Source organism: Triturus cristatus, chromosome 11 (genome assembly GCF_964204655.1).
Source record: "Triturus cristatus chromosome 11, aTriCri1.1, whole genome shotgun sequence".
Taxonomy (NCBI): Eukaryota; Metazoa; Chordata; class Amphibia; order Caudata; family Salamandridae; genus Triturus; species Triturus cristatus.
Genome location: NC_140594.1, coordinates 784,983,789 through 785,000,127, shown reverse-complemented (window position 1 = coordinate 785,000,127; position 16,339 = coordinate 784,983,789).

The window sequence follows — 16,339 nt, the reverse complement described above, 5'->3', positions numbered from 1 at the left end:
AAAACACCAAAGCTTGCTCTTGCACCTTCCAGAAGCATTGAAATTGCAACTGCAATTCGCTTTCAAGTTCTACAAAATGCGCAAGAGTGCGACGCTAATCCTCAGTACAATGGTACGAGTAGAGTCCTGTATTTAATTTTGTGTGCCATTCCATGTTGTCCTTAGCGTCGGTAGAGTGAGTTTTGTCTCCTCCATTCATGGATGGTAATCCTTTGTTGGAGCCGGACTGTGAGCTTGTAAGACAGATATATTGGCTCGTTTGCCACTCCTATCGCTGTCCATTGAGGTAGATACATTTGCTTATATGAGGAAGATGTATTAGCTTGTCTGGTGGACCCTGCAGCTAGGCAGCGACTGTACCGAATGGTGAAACCCTTCCTCTTACGTCCCCTTTCTTGTAAGCACAGCCTTGCTCCAGACAAGCCAGAGAATGATGGAGCTGCAATAGGCTCCAGTTACTCACGGTCCAGATTGGACTAAATGTAACTGGGCTCAAATATCCAAGTGAGCAACCGGCTGTTTAGGGCATGAAGTGGTTTCAGCACCAGTCGTTCCGTGGTCTTAAGGATCAGCGTCGCAGTCCTGAGCATTCTGCAGAACTTTAAACGATTTGCAGTAGCAATTTCAATGCTTCTGGAAATCGCATGTGCAAGCTTTGATGCTTCATCAATTGAGTTCGGCACGACCTGCTTCCTGTCTTTAATTTTCTGTGCAATTCCATTTTGTCCTCTGCATCGGTGGAGTGAATACTGGCTTCTCCATTGAATATTGGTAATCCTTTGTTGGAGTCGGAGTGTGAGCTCTTAAGATAGATACTTTAGCTCTTTTGCCTTTCCCATCACTGTCCATTGAGATAGAAATATTAGTTTATACGAGGTATATATATTAGCTTGTTTGGTGGGTCTACAGCTTTACAGAGACTGCAACCACTGGAAAAATCCGTCCCCATATGTCACCTTTCCCTCAGCGCAGCCTTGCTCCGGACAAGCCAGAGAACGAAGGCCCGGCCATAGGGTCCAGTTACACAGGTTCAAGATTGGACTAAAAGGTACCGAGCTCAATCTTCCAAGTCAACAATCGCTTTTTTGGGTATGAAGTTGTTTCAGCTCCGGTTGTGCCCAAATTCACTGGAAAAAGCACCACAGTTTGCCCCTGCAACTTCCAGAAGCATTGAAATTGCAACTGCAATTCGCTTTCAAGTTCTACAAAATGCGCAAGAGTGAGACGCTAATCCTCAATACAATGGAACGAGTAGAGTCCTGTATTTAATTTTGTGTGCCATTCCATGTTGTCCTCAGCGTCGGTATAGTGAGTTTTGTCTCCTCCATTCATGGATGGTAATCCTTTGTTGGAGCTGGACTGTGAGCTTGTAAGATCGATATATTGGCTCGTTTGCCACTCCTATCGCTGCCCCTTGAGGTAGCTATATTTGCTTATATGAGGTATATGTATTAGCTTGTCTGGTGAACCCTGCAGCTAAGCAGCGACTGTAACAAATAATAAAACCCTTCCTCTTATGTCCCCTTTCTTGTAAGCACAGCCTTGCTCCAGACAAGCCAGAGAATGAAGCAGCAGTAATAGGCTCCAGTTACTCACGGTCCAGATTGGACTAAATGTAACTGGGCTCAAATATCCAAGTGAGCAATCGGCTGTTTAGGGCATGAAGTGGTTTCAGCACCAGTCGTTCCGTGGTCTTAAGGATCAGCATCGCAGTTCTGAGCATTCTGTGGAACTTTAAAGGAATTTACAGTAGCATTTTCTATGCTTCTGGAAATGGCATGGGCAAGCTTTGGTGCTTCATCAGGTGAGTTTGGCACAACCTGCTTCCTGTCTTTAATTTTCTGTGCAATTCCATTTTCTCCTCTGCATCGGTGGAGTGAATACTGGCTTCTCCATTGAATGTTGGTAATCCTTTGTTGGAGTCGGAGTGTGAGCTCTTAAGATAGATACTTTAGCTTTTTTGCCTTTCCCATCACTGTACATTGAGATAGAAATATTAGTTTATACGAGGTATATATATTAGCTTGTCTGGTGGGTCTACAGCTGTACAGAGACTGCAACCACTGGAAAAACCCGTCCCCATATGTCACCTTTCCCTCAGCGCAGCCTTGCTCCGGACAAGCCAGAGAACGAAGGCCCAGCCATAGGGTCCAGTTACACAGGTCCAAGATTGGACTAAAAGGTACGGAGCTCAATCTTCCAAGTCAACAATCGCTTTTTTGGGTATGAAGTGGTTTCAGCTCCGGTTGTGCCCAAATTCACCAGAAAAAGCACCAAAGCTTGCTCTTGCACCTTCCAGAAGCATTGAAATTGCAACTGCAATTCGCTTTCAAGTTCTACAAAATGTGCAAGAGTGCGACGCTAATCCTCAGTACAATGGTACAAGTAGAGTCCTGTATTTAATTTTGTGTGCCATTCCATGTTGTCCTCAGCGTCGGTAGAGTGAGTTTTGTCTCCTCCATTCATGGATGGTAATCCTTTGTTGGAGCCGGACTGTGAGATTGTAAGATAGATATATTGGCTCGTTTGCCACTCCTATCGCTGTCCCTTGAGGTAGATATATTTGCTTATATGAGGTAGATGTATTAGCTTGTCTGGTGGACCCTGCAGCTAGGCAGCGACTGTACCGAATGGTGAAACCCTTCCTCTTATGTCCCCTTTCTTGTAAGCACAGCCTTGCTCCAGACAAGCCAGAGAATGATGGAGCTGCAATAGGCTCCAGTTACTCACGGTCCAGATTGGACTAAATGTAACTGGGCTCAAATATCCAAGTGAGCAATCGGCTGTTTAGGGCATGAAGTGGTTAAAGCACCAGTCGTTCTGTGGTCTTAAGAATCAGCGCCGCAGTCCTGAGCATTCTGCGGAACTTTAAACGATTTGCAGTACCAATTTCAATGCTTCTGGAAATGGCATGGGCAAGCTTTGGTGCTTCATCAGGTGAGTTTGGCACAACCTGCTTCCTGTCTTTAATTTTCTGTGCAATTCCATTTTCTCCTCTGCATCGGTGGAGTGAATACTGGCTTCTCCATTGAATGTTGGTAATCCTTTGTTGGAGTCGGAGTGTGAGCTCTTAAGATAGATACTTTAGCTCTTTTGCCTTTCCCATCTCTGTCCATTGAGATAGAAATATTAGTTTATACGAGGTATATATATTAGCTTGTTTGGTGGGTCTACAGCTTTACAGAGACTGCAACCACTGGAAAAACCCGTCCCCATATGTCACCTTTCCCTCAGCGCAGCCTTGCTCCGGACAAGCCAGAGAACGAAGGCCCAGCCATAGGGTCCAGTTACACAGGTTCAAGATTGGACTAAAAGGTACGGGGCTCAATCTTCCAAGTCAACAATCGCTTTTTTGGGTATGAAGTGGTTTCAGCTCCGGTTGTGCCCAAATTCACTGGAAAAAGCACCAAAGCTTGCCCCTGCAAATTCGAGAATCATTGAAATTGCAACTGCAATTCGCTTTCAAGTTCTACAAAATGCACAAGAGTGAGACGCTAATCCTCAATACAATGGAACGAGTAGAGTCCTGTATTTAATTTTGTGTGCCATTCCATGTTGTCCTCAGCGTCGGTATAGTGAGTTTTGTCTCCTCCATTCATGGATGGTAATCCTTTGTTGGAGCTGGACTGTGAGCTTGTAAGATCGATATATTGGCTTGTTTGCCACTCCTATCGCTGCCCCTTGAGGTAGCTATATTTGCTTATATGAGGTATATGTATTAGCTTGTCTGGTGAACCCTGCAGCTAAGCAGCGACTGTAACAAATAATAAAACCCTTCCTCTTATGTCCCCTTTCTTGTAAGCACACCCTTGCTCCAGACAAGCCAGAGAATGAAGCAGCAGTAATAGGCTCCAGTTACTCACGGTCCAGATTGGACTAAATGTAACTTGACTCAAATATGCAAGTGAGCAATCGGCTATTTAGGGAATGAAGTGGTTAAAGCACCAGTCGTTCTGTGGTCTTAAGAATCAGCGCCGCAGTCCTGAGCATTCTGCAGAACTTTAAACGATTTGCAGTAGCAATTTCAATGCTTCTGGAAATGGCATGGGCAAGCTTTGGTGCTTCATCAGGTGAGTTTGGTACAACCTGCTTCCTGTCTTTAATTTTCTGTGCAATTCCATTTTCTCCTCTGCATCGGTGGAGTGAATACTGGCTTCTCCATTCACTGTTGGTAATCCTTTGTTGGAGTCGGAGTGTGAGCTCTTAAGATAGATACTTTAGCTCTTTTGCCTTTCCCATCACTGTCCATGGAGATAGAAATATTAGTTTATACGAGGTATATATATTAGCTTGTCTGGTGGGTCTACAGCTTTACAGAGACTGCAACCACTGGAAAAACCCGTCCCCATATGTCACCTTTCCCTCAGCGCAGCCTTGCTCCGGACAAGCCAGAGAACGAAGGCCCAGCCATAGGGTCCAGTTACACAGGTTCAAGATTGGACTAAAAGGTACCGAGCTCAATCTTCCAAGTCAACAATCGCTTTTTTGGGTATGAAGTGGTTTCAGCTCCAGTTGTGCCCAAATTCACCAGAAAAAGCACCAAAGCTTGCTCTTGCACCTTCCAGAAGCATTGAAATTGCAACTGCAATTCGCTTTCAAGTTCTACAAAATGCGCAAGAGTGAGACGCTAATCCTCAATACAATGGAACGAGTAGAGTCCTGTATTTAATTTTGTGTGCCATTCCATGTTGTCCTCAGCGTCGGTATAGTGAGTTTTGTCTTCTCCATTCATGGATGGTAATCCTTTGTTGGAGCTGGACTGTGAGCTTGTAAGATCGATATATTGGCTTGTTTGCCACTCCTATCGCTGTCCCTTGAGGTAGCTATATTTGCTTATATGAGGTATATGTATTAGCTTGTCTGGTGAACCCTGCAGCTAAGCAGCGACTGTAACAAATAATAAAACCCTTCCACTTATGTCCCCTTTCTTGTAAGCACAGCCTTGCCCCAGACAAGCCAGAGAATGATGGAGCTGCAATAGGCTCCAGTTACTCACGGTCCAGATTGGACTAAATGTAACTGGGCTCAAATATCCAAGTGAGCAATCGGCTGTTTAGGGCATGAAGTGGTTTCAGCACCAGTCGTTCCGTGGTCTTAAGTATCAGCATCGCAGTTCTGAGCATTCTGTGGAACTTTAAAGGAATTTGCAGTAGCATTTTCTATGCTTCTGGAAATGGCATGGGCAAGCTTTGGTGCTTCATCAGGTGAGTTTGGCACAACCTGCTTCCTGTCTTTAATTTTCTGTGCAATTCCATTTTCTCCTCTGCATCGGTGGAGTGAATACTGGCTTCTCCATTGAATGTTGGTAATCCTTAGTTGGAGTCGGAGTGTGAGCTCTTAAGATAGATACTTTAGCTTTTTTGCCTTTCCCATCACTGTCCATTGAGATAGAAATATTAGTTTATACGAGGTATATATATTAGCTTTTCTGGTGGGTCTACAGCTGTACAGAGACTGCAACCACTGGAAAAACCTGTCCCCATATGTCACCTTTCCCTCAGCGCAGCCTTGCTCCGGACAAGTCAGAGAACGAAGGCCCAGCCATAGGGTCCAGTTACACAGGTTCAAGATTGGACTAAAAGGTACGGAGCTCAATCTTCCAAGTCAACAATCGCTTTTTTGGGTATGAAGTGGTTTCAGCTCCGGTTGTGCCCAAATTCACCAGAAAAAGCACCAAAGCTTGCTCTTGCACCTTCCAGAAGCATTGAAATTGCAACTGCAATTCGCTTTCAAGTTCTACAAAATGCACAAGAGTGAGACGCTAATCCTCAATACAATGGAACGAGTAGAGTCCTGTATTTAATTTTGTGTGCCATTCCATGTTGTCCTCAGCGTCGGTATAGTGAGTTTTGTCTCCTCCATTCATGGATGGTAATCCTTTGTAGGAGCTGGACTGTGAGCTTGTAAGATCGATATATTGGCTCGTTTGCCACTCCTATCGCTGCCCCTTGAGGTAGCTATATTTGCTTATATGAGGTATATGTATTAGCTTGTCTGGTGAACCCTGCAGCTAAGCAGCGACTGTAACAAATAATAAAACCCTTCCTCTTATGTCCCTTTTCTTGTAAGCACAGCCTTGCTCCAGACAAGCCAGAGAATGAAGCAGCAGTAATAGGATCCAGTTACTCACGGTCCAGATTGGACTAAATGTAACTGGGCTCAAATATCCAAGTGAGCAATCGGCTGTTTAGGGCATGAAGTGGTTTCAGCACCAGTCGTTCCGTGGTCTTAAGGATCAGCATCGCAGTCCTGAGCATTCTGCGGAACTTTAAACGATTTGCAGTAGCAATTTCAATGCTTCTGGAAATGGAATGGGCAAGCTTTGGTGCTTCATCAGGTGAGTTTGGTACAACCTGCTTCCTGTCTTTAATTTTCTGTGCAATTCCATTTTCTCCTCTGCATCGGTGGAGTGATTACTGGCTTCTCCATTCACTGTTGGTAATCCTTTGTTGGAGTCGGAGTGTGAGCTCTTAAGATAGATACTTTAGCTCTTTTGCCTTTCCCATCACTGTCCATTGAGATAGAAATATTAGTTTATACGAGGTATATATATTAGCTTGTCTGGTGGGTCTACAGCTTTACAGAGACTGCAACCACTGGAAAAACCCGTCCCCATATGTCACCTTTCCCTCAGCGCAGCCTTGCTCCGGACAAGCCAGAGAACGAAGGCTCAGCCATAGGGTCCAGTTACACAGGTTCAAGATTGGACTAAAAGCTACCGAGCTCAATCTTCCAAGTCAACAATCGCTTTTTTGGGTATGAAGTGGTTTCAGCTCCGGTTGTGCCCAAATTCACCGGAAAAAGCACCTAAGCTTGCTCTTGCACCTTCCAGAAGCATTGAAATTGCAACTGCAATTCGCTTTCAAGTTCTACAAAATGCGCAAGAGTGAGACGCTAATCCTCAATACAATGGAACGAGTAGAGTCCTGTATTTAATTTTGTGTGCCATTCCATGTTGTCCTCAGCGTCGGTATAGTGAGTTTTGTCTCCTCCATTCATGGATGGTAATCCTTTGTTGGAGCTGGACTGTGAGCTTGTAAGATCGATATATTGGCTCGTTTGCCACTCCTATCGCTGTCCCTTGAGGTAGCTATATTTGCTTATATGAGGTATATGTATTAGCTTGTCTGGTGAACCCTGCAGCTAAGCAGCGACTGTAACAAATAATAAAACCCTTCCTCTTATGTCCCCTTTCTTGTAAGCACAGCCTTGCTCCAGACAAGCCAGAGAATGAAGCAGCAGTAATAGGCTTCAGTTACTCACGGTCCAGATTGGACTAAATGTAACTGGGCTCAAATATCCAAGTGAGCAATCGGCTGTTTAGGGCATGAAGTGGTGCCAGCACCAGTCGTTCCGTGGTCTTAAGGATCAGCATCGCAGTTCTGAGCATTCTGTGGAACTTTAAAGGAATTTGCAGTAGCATTTTCTATGCTTCTGGAAATGGCATGGGCAAGCTTTAGTGCTTCATCAGGTGAGTTTGGCACAACCTGCTTCCTGTCTTTAATTTTCTGTGCAATTCCATTTTCTCCTCTGCATCGGTGGAGTGAATACTGGCTTCTCCATTGAATGTTGGTAATCCTTTGTTGGAGTCGGAGTGTGAGCTCTTAAGATAGATACTTTAGCTCTTTTGCCTTTCCCATCACTGTCCATTGAGATAGAAATATTAGTTTATACGAGGTATATATATTAGCTTGTTTGGTGGGTCTACAGCTTTACAGAGACTGCAACCACTGGAAAAACAGGTCCCCATATGTCACCTTTCCCTCAGCGCAGCCTTGCTCCGGACAAGCCAGAGAACGAAGGCCCAGCTATAGGGTCCAGTTACACAGGTTCAAGATTGGACTAAAAGGTACCGAGCTCAATCTTCCAAGTCAACAATCGCTTTTTTGGGTATGAAGTGGTTTCAGCTCCGGTTGTGCCCAAATTCACTGGAAAAAGCATCAAAGCTTGCCCCTGCAACTTCCAGAAGCATTGAAATTTCAACTGCAATTCGCTTTCAAGTTCTACAAAATGCGCAAGAGTGAGACGCTAATCCTCAATACAATGGAACGAGTAGAGTCCTGTATTTAATTTTGTGTGCCATTCCATGTTGTCCTCAGCGTCGGTATAGTGAGTTTTGTCTCCTCCATTCATGGATGGTAATCCTTTGTTGGAGCTGGACTGTGAGCTTGTAAGATCGATATATTGGCTTGTTTGCCACTCCTATCGCTGCCCCTTGAGGTAGCTATATTTGCTTATATGAGGTATATGTATTAGCTTGTCTGGTGAAACCTGCAGCTAAGCAGCGACTGTAACAAATAATAAAACCCTTCCTCTTATGTCCCCTTTCTTGTAAGCACAGCCTTGCTCCAGACAAGCCAGAGAATGAAGCAGCAGTAATAGGCTCCAGTTACTCACGGTCCAGATTGGACTAAATGTAACTGGGCTCAAATATCCAAGTGAGCAATCGGCTGTTTAGGGCATGAAGTGGTTTCAGCACCAGTCGTTCCGTGGTCTTAAGGATCAGCATCGCAGTTCTGAGCATTCTGTGGAACTTTAAAGGAATTTGCAGTAGCATTTTCTATGCTTCTGGAAATGGCATGGGCAAGCTTTGGTGCTTCATCAGGTGAGTTTGGCACAACCTGCTTCCTGTCTTTAATTTTCTGTGCAATTCCATTTTCTCCTCTGCATCGCTGGAGTGAATACTGGCTTCTCCATTGAATGTTGGTAATCCTTTGTTGGAGTCGGAGTGTGAGCTCTTAAGATAGATACTTTAGCTTTTTTGCCTTTCCCATCACTGTCCATTGAGATAGAAATATTAGTTTATACGAGGTATATATATTAGCTTGTCTGGTGGGTCTACAGCTGTACAGAGACTGCAACCACTGGAAAAACCCGTCCCTATATGTCACCTTTCCCTCAGCGCAGCCTTGCTCCGGACAAGCCAGAGAACAAAGGCCCAGCCATAGGGTCCAGTTACACAGGTTCAAGATTGGACTAAAAGGTACGGAGCTCAATCATCCAAGTCAACAATCGCTTTTTTGGGTATGAAGTGGTTTCAGCTCCGGTTGTGCCCAAATTCACCAGAAAAAGCACCAAAGCTTGCTCTTGCACCTTCCAGAAGCATTGAAATTGCAACTGCAATTCGCTTTCAAGTTCTACAAAATGCGCAAGAGTGCGACGCTAATCCTCAGTACAATGGAACGAGTAGAGTCCTGTATTTAATTTTGTGTGCCATTCCATGTTGTCCTCAGCGTCGGTATAGTGAGTTTTGTCTCCTCCATTCATGGATGGTAATCCTTTGTTGGAGCTGGACTGTGAGCTTGTAAGATCGATATATTGGCTTGTTTGCCACTCCTATTGCTGCCCCTTGAGGTAGCTATATTTGCTTATATGAGGTATATGTATTAGCTTGTCTGGTGAACCCTGCAGCTAAGCAGCGACTGTAACAAATATTAAAACCCTTCCTCTTATGTCCCCTTTCTTGTAAGCACAGCCTTGCTCCAGACAAGCCAGAGAATGAAGCAGCAGTAATAGGCTCCAGTTACTCACGGTCCAGATTGGACTAAATGTAACTGGGCTCAAATATCCAAGTGAGCAATCGGCTATTTAGGGCATGAAGTGGTTAAAGCACCAGTCGTTCTGTGGTCTTAAGAATCAGCGCCGCAGTCCTGAGCATTCTGCGGAACTTTAAACGATTTGCAGTAGCAATTTCAATGCTTCTGGAAATGGCATGGGCAAGCTTTGGTGCTTCATCAGGTGAGTTTGGTACAACCTGCTTCCTGTCTTTAATTTTCTGTGCAATTCCATTTTCTCCTCTGCATCGGTGGAGTGAATACTGGCTTCTCCATTCACTGTTGGTAATCCTTTGTTGGAGTCGGAGTGTGAGCTCTTAAGATAGATACTTTAGCTCTTTTGCCTTTCCCATCACTGTCCATGGAGATAGAAATATTAGTTTATACGAGGTATATATATTAGCTTGTCTGGTGGGTCTACAGCTTTACAGAGACTGCAACCACTGGAAAAACCCGTCCCCATATGTCACCTTTCCTTCAGCGCAGCCTTGCTCCAGACAAGCCAGAGAACGAAGGCCCAGCCATAGGGTCCAGTTACACAGGTTCAAGATTGGACTAAAAGGTACCGAGCTCAATCTTCCAAGTCAACAATCCCTTTTTGGGGTATGAAGTGGTTTCAGCTCCGGTTGTGCCCAAATTCACCGGAAAAAGCACCAAAGCTTGCCCCTGCAACTTCCAGAAGCATTGAAATTGCAACTGCAATTCGCTTTCAAGTTTTACAAAATGCGCAAGAGTGAGACGCTAATCCTCAATACAATGGAACGAGTAGAGTCCTGTATTTAATTTTGTGTGCCATTCCATGTTGTCCTCAGCGTCGGTATAGTGAGTTTTGTCTCCTCCATTCATGGATGGTAATCCTTTGTTGGAGCTGGACTGTGAGCTTGTAAGTTCGATATATTGGCTCGTTTGCCACTCCTATCGCTGCCCCTTGAGGTAGCTATATTTGCTTATATGAGGTATATGTATTAGCTTGTCTGGTGGACCCTGCAGCTAGGCAGCGACTGTACCGAATGGTGAAACCCTTCCTCTTATGTCCCCTTTCTTGTAAGCACAGCCTTGCTCCAGACAAGCCAGAGAATGATGGAGCTGCAATAGGCTCCAGTTACTCACGGTCCAGATTGGACTAAATGTAACTGGGCTCAAATATCCAAGTGAGCAATCGGCTGTTTAGGGCATGAAGTGGTTTCAGCACCAGTCGTTCCGTGGTCTTAAGGATCAGCATCGCAGTTCTGAGCATTCTGTGGATCTTTAAAGGAAATTGCAGTAGCATTTTCTATGCTTCTGGAAATGGCATGGGCAAGCTTTGGTGCTTCATCAGGTGAGTTTGGCACAACCTGCTTCCTCTCTTTAATTTTCTGTGCAATTCCATTTTCTCCTCTGCATCGGTGGAGTGAATACTGGATTCTCCATTCAATGTTGGTAATCCTTTGTTGGAGTCGGAGTGTGAGCTCTTAAGATAGATACTTTAGCTTTTTTGCCTTTCCCATCACTGTCCATTGAGATAGAAATATTAGTTTATACGAGGTATATATATTAGCTTGTCTGGTGGGTCTACAGCTGTACAGAGACTGCAACCACTGGAAAAACCCGTCCCCATATGTCACCTTTCCCTCAGCGCAGCCTTGCTCCGGACAAGCCAGAGAACGAAGGCCCAGCCATAGGGTCCAGTTACACAGGTTCAAGATTGGACTAAAAGGTACGGAGCTCAATCTTCCAAGTCAACAATCGCTTTTTTGGGTATGAAGTGGTTTCAGCTCCGGTTGTGCCCAAATTCACCAGAAAAAGCACCAAAGCTTGCTCTTGCACCTTCCAGAAGCATTGAAATTGCAACTGCAATTCGCTTTCAAGTTCTACAAAATGCGCAAGAGTACGACGCTAATCCTCAGTACATTGGTACGAGTAGAGTCCTGTATTTAATTTTGTGTGCCATTCCATGTTGTCCTCAGCGTCGGTAGAGTGAGTTTTGTCTCCTCCATTCATGGATGGTAATCCTTTGTTGGAGCCGGACTGTGAGCTTGTAAGATAGATATATTGGCTCGTTTGCCACTCCTATCGCTGTCCCTTGAGGTAGATATATTTGCTTATATGAGGTAGATGTATTAGCTTGTCTGGTGGACCCTGCAGCTAGGCAGCGACTGTACCGAATGGTGAAACCCTTCCTCTTATGTCCCCTTTCTTGTAAGCACAGCCTTGCTCCAGACAAGCCAGAGAATGATGGAGCTGCAATAGGCTCCAGTTACTCACGGTCCAGATTGGACTAAATGTAACTGGGCTCAAATATCCAAGTGAGCAATCGGCTGTTTAGGGCATGAAGTGGTTTCAGCACCAGTCGTTCCGTGGTCTTAAGGATCAGCATCGCAGTTCTGAGCATTCTGTGGAACTTTAAAGGAATTTGCAGTAGCATTTTCTATGCTTCTGGAAATGGCATGGGCAAGCTTTGGTGCTTCATCAGGTGAGTTTGGCACAACCTGCTTCCTGTCTTTAATTTTCTGTGCAATTCCATTTTCTCCTCTGCATCGGTGGAGTGAATACTGGCTTCTCCATTGAATGTTGGTAATCCTTTGTTGGAGTCGGAGTGTGAGCTCTTAAGATAGATACTTTAGCTTTTTTGCCTTTCCCATCACTGTCCATTGAGATAGAAATATTAGTTTATACGAGGTATATATATTAGCTTGTTTGGTGGGTCTACAGCTGTACAGAGACTGCAACCACTGGAAAAACCCGTCCCTATATGTCACCTTTCCCTCAGCGCAGCCTTGCTCCGGACAAGCCAGAGAACGAAGGCCCAGCCATAGGGTCCAGTTACACAGGTTCAAGATTGGACTAAAAGGTACGGAGCTCAATCATCCAAGTCAACAATCGCTTTTTTGGGTATGAAGTGGTTTCAGCTCCGGTTGTGCCCAAATTCACCAGAAAAAGCACCAAAGCTTGCTCTTGCACCTTCCAGAAGCATTGAAATTGCAACTGCAATTCGCTTTCAAGTTCTACAAAATGCGCAAGAGTGCGACGCTAATCCTCAGTACAATGGTACGAGTAGAGTCCTGTATTTAATTTTGTGTGCCATTCCATGTTGTCCTCAGCGTCAGTAGAGTGAGTTTTGTCTCCTCCATTCATGGATGGTAATCCTTTGTTGGAGCCGGACTGTGAGCTTGTAAGATAGATATATTGCCTCGTTTGCCACTCCTATCACTGCCCCTTGAGGTAGCTATATTTGCTTATATGAGGTATATGTATTAGCTTGTCTGGTGAACCCTGCAGCTAAGCAGCGACTGTAACAAATAAAAAACCCTTCCTCTTATGTCCCGTTTCTTGTAAGCACAGCCTTGCTCCAGACAAGCCAGAGAATGATGGAGCTGCAATAGGCTCCAGTTACTCACGGTCCAGATTGGACTAAATGTAACTGGGCTCAAATATCCAAGTGAGCAATCGGCTGTTTAGGGCATGAAGTGGTTAAAGCACCAGTCGTTCTGTGGTCTTAAGAATCAGCGCCGCAGTCCTGAGCATTCTGCGGAACTTTAAACGATTTGCAGTAGCAATTTCAATGCTTCTGGAAATGGAATGGGCAAGCTTTGGTGCTTCATCAGGTGAGTTTGGTACAACCTGCTTCCTGTCTTTAATTTTCTGTGCAATTCCATTTTCTCCTCTGCATCGGTGGAGTGATTACTGGCTTCTCCATTCACTGTTGGTAATCCTTTGTTGGAGTCGGAGTGTGAGCTCTTAAGATAGATACTTTAGCTCTTTTGCCTTTCCCATCACTGTCCATTGAGATAGAAATATTAGTTTATACGAGGTATATATATTAGCTTGTTTGGTGGGTCTACAGCTTTACAGAGACTGCAACCACTGGAAAAACACGTCCCCATATGTCACCTTTCCCTCAGCGCAGCCTTGCTCCGGACAAGCCAGAGAACGAAGGCCCAGCTATAGGGTCCAGTTACACAGGTTCAAGATTGGACTAAAAGGTACCGAGCTCAATCTTCCAAGTCAACAATCGATTTTTTGGGTATGAAGTGGTTTCAGCTCCGGTTGTGCCCAAATTCACTGGAAAAAGCACCAAAGCTTGCCCCTGCAACTTCCAGAAGCATTGAAATTGCAACTGCAATTCGCTTTCAAGTTCTACAAAATGCGCAAGAGTGAGACGCTAATCCTCAATACAATGGAACGAGTAGAGTCCTGTATTTAATTTTGTGTGCCATTCCATGTTGTCCTCAGCGTCGGTATAGTGAGTTTTGTCTCCTCCATTCATGGATGGTAATCCTTTGTTGGAGCTGGACTGTGAGCTTGTAAGATCGATATATTGGCTTGTTTGCCACTCCTATCGCTGCCCCTTGAGGTAGCTATATTTGCTTATATGAGGTATATGTATTAGCTTGTCTGGTGAAACCTGCAGCTAAGCAGCGACTGTAACAAATAATAAAACCCTTCCTCTTATGTCCCCTTTCTTGTAAGCACAGCCTTGCTCCAGACAAGCCAGAGAATGAAGCAGCAGTAATAGGCTCCAGTTACTCACGGTCCAGATTGGACTAAATGTAACTGGGCTCAAATATCCAAGTGAGCAATCGGCTGTTTAGGGCATGAAGTGGTTTCAGCACCAGTCGTTCCGTGGTCTTAAGGATCAGCATCGCAGTTCTGAGCATTCTGTGGAACTTTAAAGGAATTTGCAGTAGCATTTTCTATGCTTCTGGAAATGGCATGGGCAAGCTTTGGTGCTTCATCAGGTGAGTTTGGCACAACCTGCTTCCTGTCTTTAATTTTCTGTGCAATTCCATTTTCTCCTCTGCATCGCTGGAGTGAATACTGGCTTCTCCATTGAATGTTGGTAATCCTTTGTTGGAGTCGGAGTGTGAGCTCTTAAGATAGATACTTTAGCTTTTTTGCCTTTCCCATCACTGTCCATTGAGATAGAAATATTAGTTTATACGAGGTATATATATTAGCTTGTCTGGTGGGTCTACAGCTGTACAGAGACTGCAACCACTGGAAAAACCCGTCCCTATATGTCACCTTTCCCTCAGCGCAGCCTTGCTCCGGACAAGCCAGAGAACGAAGGCCCAGCCATAGGGTCCAGTTACACAGGTTCAAGATTGGACTAAAAGGTACGGAGCTCAATCATCCAAGTCAACAATCGCTTTTTTGGGTATGAAGTGGTTTCAGCTCCGGTTGTGCCCAAATTCACCAGAAAAAGCACCAAAGCTTGCTCTTGCACCTTCCAGAAGCATTGAAATTGCAACTGCAATTCGCTTTCAAGTTCTACAAAATGCGCAAGAGTGCGACGCTAATCCTCAGTACAATGGTACGAGTAGAGTCCTGTATTTAATTTTGTGTGCCATTCCATGTTGTCCTCAGCGTCGGTAGAGTGAGTTTTGTCTCCTCCATTCATGGATGGTAATCCTTTGTTGGAGCCGGACTGTGAGCTTGTAAGATCGATATATTGGCTCGTTTGCCACTCCTATCGCTGCCCCTTGAGGTAGCTATATTTGCTTATATGAGGTATATGTATTAGCTTGTCTGGTGAACCCTGCAGCTAAGCAGCGACTGTAACAAATAATAAAACCCTTCCTCTTATGTCCCCTTTCTTGTAAGCACAGCCTTGCTCCAGACAAGCCAGAGAATGAAGCAGCAGTAATAGGCTTCAGTTACTCACGGTCCAGATTGGACTAAATGTAACTGGGCTCAAATATCCAAGTGAGCAATCGGCTGTTTAGGGCATGAAGTGGTGCCAGCACCAGTCGTTCCGTGGTCTTAAGGATCAGCATCGCAGTTCTGAGCATTCTGTGGAACTTTAAAGGAATTTGCAGTAGCATTTTCTATGCTTCTGGAAATGGCATGGGCAAGCTTTAGTGCTTCATCAGGTGAGTTTGGCACAACCTACTTCCTGTCTTTAATTTTCTGTGCAATTCCATTTTCTCCTCTGCATCGGTGGAGTGAATACTGGCTTCTCCATTGAATGTTGGTAATCCTTTGTTGGAGTCGGAGTGTGAGCTCTTAAGATAGATACTTTAGCTCTTTTGCCTTTCCCATCACTGTCCATTGAGATAGAAATATTAGTTTATACGAGGTATATATATTAGCTTGTTTGGTGGGTCTACAGCTTTACAGAGACTGCAACCACTGGAAAAACCCGTCCCCATATGTCACCTTTCCCTCAGCGCAGCCTTGCTCCGGACAAGCCAGAGAACGAAGGCCCAGCCATAGGGTCCAGTTACACAGGTTCAAGATTGGACTAAAAGGAACCGAGCTCAATCTTCCAAGTCAACAATCGCTTTTTTGGGTATGAAGTGGTTTCAGCTCCAGTTGTGCCCAAATTCACTGGAAAAAGCACCAAAGCTTGCCCCTGCAACTTCCAGAAGCATTGAAATTGCAACTGCAATTCGCTTTCAAGTTCTACAAAATGCGCAAGAGTGAGACGCTAATCCTCAATACAATGGAACGAGTAGAGTCCTGTATTTAATTTTGTGTGCCATTCCATGTTGTCCTCAGCGTCGGTATAGTGAGTTTTGTCTCCTCCATTCATGGATGGTAATCCTTTGTTGGAGCTGGACTGTGAGCTTGTAAGATCGATATATTGGCTTGTTTGCCACTCCTATCGCTGCCCCTTGAGGTAGCTATATTTGCTTATATGAGGTATATGTATTAGCTTGTCTGGTGAACCCTGCAGCTAAGCAGCGACTAACAAATAATAAAACCCTTCCTCTTATGTCCCTGTGACAGTGCGGGACAGGAGGAGGACTATAACGATAAGGAGTGGTGGACTCCCAGACCGGTCTCACCTCCTCTTGTAACCC